The sequence below is a fragment of the Triticum urartu genome, chromosome 4A, assembly GCF_056163025.1.
Source record: "Triticum urartu cultivar PI428250 chromosome 4A, HENAU_Tu73, whole genome shotgun sequence".
NCBI lineage: Eukaryota > Viridiplantae > Streptophyta > Magnoliopsida > Poales > Poaceae > Triticum > Triticum urartu.
This window is the reverse complement of record NC_141876.1, coordinates 167,270,780-167,274,919: the sequence shown is the minus strand read 5'-3', so window position 1 is coordinate 167,274,919 and position 4,140 is coordinate 167,270,780. Positions and strand designations below refer to the sequence as shown.

At 42.3% G+C, this 4,140-nt stretch overlaps 1 pseudogene; it reads right to left on the bottom strand.

Moving 5' to 3' along the window:
- Window positions 1–1,697: 1,697 nt before the first annotated feature.
- On the bottom strand, window positions 1,698–3,796 carry LOC147975260 (uncharacterized; annotated as a pseudogene).
- Window positions 3,797–4,140: the final 344 nt, after the last annotated feature.

Below are 4,140 nucleotides of genomic sequence, written 5' to 3'. Positions count from 1 at the left end.
AGCATATTTAGTGAACCTGTCAACTACCACCAAAATCAGGTTCTTGTTCTCTGATGTAGGCAATCCTTCCACAAAATCCATGCTGATATGAGCCCATGCAAAATCTGGCACACGAAGTGGCTCTAACAGACCAGGGTAAGGTGTATGTTCAGCTTTATTCAGTTGGCATACTAGACAATTTTTCACAAATGTGATAAAATCTTGTTTCATGCCCTGCCAATGGAATACTAATTTCACTCTGTGATAAGTGGCTCTTTCTCTAGAGTGGCCCCCTGCTCAGAATTGTGAAATGTTGACAAGATTTCTTGTCTCAGATTAGTGTTTTTTCCCACCACAATCTTGTTGTGAAATCTCAATATGCCATTTTTAAAGGAAATAAGCATTGCTACTGGTCTTATCCACAGAGCATTCAGCAATAAGTTCCTTGACTTTTTCATCTTGATGATAGTTGTTGATCACTTCTTTGACCCAAGTAGGGGAGGCAGCAGTTGTAATAAGTACAGATATTGCATGTTTCACTCTGGACAATGCATCAGCTGCCCTATTTTCATTGCCCTTTTTGTACTCAATTGTAAAGGTGTATCCCAGTAATTTTAACAACAACTTGTGTTGAATTCCCTCAGTAATTTTCTGCTCTTGAATGTACTTTAAACTTTCTTGATCTATTCTGGTAATCAAGGAAGTGGCAGAGAGATAATGTCTCCACTTTTTCACGGCCTCAATCATAACTAGAACCTCTTTGTCATAGGTGCTTAATGCAGCAGCCTTAGGGCCAATACTCTTGCTGAAGTAAGAAAGTGGTCTGCCCTCTAGCATTAACACGGCTCCCAAGCCATAGCCACAAGCATCAGCTTCCAAAATAAAGGGTTTAGTGAAATCAGGCAGGGCCAATACAGGGGTATGAGTGAGTTTTTGCTTTAGTGTTTCAAATGCTTGTTGTTGGTCCTGTGTCCAAGCAAAAGCATCTTTCTTTAAACAGTCAAAGAGGGGCCTGCAAATTATTCCATACCCTTGTATGAATCTTCTGTAATATCCACTGAGTCCAAGAAAGCTTCTCAACTCTGTGACAGTAGTGGGAGCAGGCCATGCTTTAATAGCTTCAAGCTTAGGAGGGTCAGTAGAAACTCCCTCAGAGTTAATGACATGACCCAAATACTCAATTTCCTTCTGGCCAAAAGAACATTTTTCCAGCTTAGCATACAACTTGTTTGCTTGCACAATATCAAACACCTGCTTGAGTGATCCAGGTGCTCCTCCATGGAGAAACCGAACACCAAAATGTCATCAAAGAAGACCACCACAAATTTAAGGAGGCCAAACAGAAAATTCATCAAAGCCTGGAATGTAGGAGGTCCATTAGTAAGTCCAAAAGACATTACTAGGTATTCAAACAAACCCATGTGAGTGGCAAATGCAGTTTTAGGTATATCCTCCTCAGCCATTCTGATCTGGTGATAGCCATTTCTAAGGTCAATCTTTGAAAATATCTTTGCTCCTTTAAGCTGGTCCAATAGAACTTCAATGACAGGTATAGGGTATTTGTTTTTTATGGTAATAGCATTCAACTTTTTGTAGTCAGTACAGAGCCTCCATGACCCATCTTTCTTCTTGACCAAGAGTACAGGAGAGGAGAAAGGACTAGTGCTCGGCCTAATAATTCCATTTTTGAGCAACTCCAAAATGATTTTCTCTAGAATTTATTTTTGGTGTTGAGGAATTCTGTAGTGTCTTTGGTTCACCACCTTTGCTCCATCCACTAAAAGAATTCTGTGATCACATGGCCTGCTTGGTGGAAGCTCAGTAGGTTCTTGAAATAGCTTTTCATATTGGTCTAGAAGTGGTTGTAGTTCAGCAGGGATTTCTTGAGCAGCTGCTACAATTTTAGGGCCACAAGTAGTGAATAAGAAAAATCCACAAACAACTTGCTCCACTAATTTTTCAGTGTTGTCAGCAGCTCCAGTAACAGGAGTGAGAGGTACCGTTTCATCCACAAAAGTAATAAACTGCCCTGAAGTAGCATATAACTTCATTTCCATTTTGATAAAATCCATCTGGATGGGGCTATATTTCCTCAACCAATCCACCCCTAAGATTATGTCATAACCTTTTAACTTCAACACTCTGAAATTGTCAGTAATGGCATGACGTTGTATTTCATAGTGACAATTCTTTGCTTGAAATTCACTCCAGAGAATGCCTTCACTTGCAACCACCACTTTAGTTCTTGGTGTAGGACTTGGAGTAACAGCCAACTTGCTAGCCATTTCAGGAGAGATGAAAGTAGTGGTACTACCACTATCTACCAGTGTTGTAGCCATAGTACTACCCAGTTTTACTATCAATATGAAAGTATTTTTAGCTGCTCCAATTCCCATTGCAGCATGCATTGATACTTTCAACACAGTTTCATTAGTTAACTATTCAGTAGTGTCTAGTTCAATATCATCATAATCTGCCACAAAAATAGTTTTAGGAGTTTCATCCTCTTGAGCTTGCAGAGCTTGGATTTGTGCTCTTTGGCTCATTTTGCACACCTGCCTATGACTAGGCACCCATGGTTCTCTACATTTATAACACACTTTATTCTGCTTAGCTTGCTGGATGACCACATTTCTATTAGGCGTTGTATTAGGAACCAGTGGTTTGGACTGTTCAAATATCATTTGCCTCCTAGGTTGAGGAACATACTGCTTATTTGGTAAGGTTTGAGTGGAGGGCTGAGATATTTCCATTCTTCTAGCATACCACACAGCAGTTTGGAGATCCTTTGGTTTAAAACACTCCACCAGGCTCTTGATGTAAGGATTGAGATCTGACACAAAGCTGGAAACATAGTAGTCATCAGGTATAGCAGGATTTTCTCTCCTCATGACATTGAGCAGTTGCTCAAATTGCTCCACATAGGCAGTCACTGTTGTTGTTTGATGTGCAGCATGAAAGTTATTGACAATATCACATACTGATTCCACAGAAAACCTATCAGACAGGTAAGAGCAGAATTTATGCCATGGCACATTAGAAGGTGCATATCCAGTACCTCTCCACCACTGAATTGTAGGCCCTTTAAGATAGGAGATGGCCAGTTCTGTTCTATGTTCAATGGGAGTTCTGGCAGCAGCAAAATACTGTTCCAAGTTCTGAATCCAATACTTAGGATCTTGTCCTTCAAATTCAGAAATGTTCAGTTTAGCTGGCTTAACAGTCAATGCATTTCTTCTTCTGTAATAATTATCAGCCCCTTCTTCTTCATGTATTTCATCCAACTGCACAACATTTCTCTGTACTGCTTGTGCATTTTCCTTTTCCTTGCTCTGGCCCCCATAGTTTGGATGCATGTAAGGTACTTTAGGAGTACCATCCATATTCAGTTCTTTGCCTGTATGGTCTCTAAGAGTGGCAGTACCATCTGGCAAAGGAGCCCCCTTGTTCGGCATTGCCACTGAGGGAGGAGTAGGAACCAGTAACTGCTTTGGTCTACCAGGAGCCACTATTGGGATTGCAGCTGGTTCTCTTTCATTTGCACACTCCCCTGTCCTTCTTTCGCTTCCTCTACCTGCTCTGGCTCAAGGTCCAACAGTAAGCGTCTGAAATTTGCTTGTATCTTGTCAAAATTCTTTTGCATAGTGGCGAAATTTCTGTTCACAACTTCCTGGAATTGCTGGAACTCTTTGCGATCTTCCTCTCTATCTTGCCGCAGGGTCTTGATGTCCAGCTCCAAGGACTCCAACTGCAGGTCGGCCGTAGTCCCTGAATCCACAACCTCCGGCATGTTGTTGAGGTTGTCAATCTGCACCATCGAGGGTTGGGAGGGAGGGATTAAGATGCCGTCGTTGTCTTACACCGCTGCCAGCGCCCGCCTCCACACGAACACGGTCAGATCGCCGGATCTGGAATTTTACCACTTAAGAATTGTTCTTAAGCAACCAGACGGACTGCCTGTCTATCGTCGAACAGTTGCCACTCCGGCCGCCGCCTGCTATCACCGCCGCCCACACCAGATCGTGCAAAGGGATTTAACGGCCAAAACCAACCTTGCGCTGCTCCAATCGCCGCCCTAGCCAAGGAAAGACTGGCTCTCGATACCAATTGTCAGGATCAGAGTCCCAATCAACAGGTTTTAAGCAAGAACTGGATCAAATT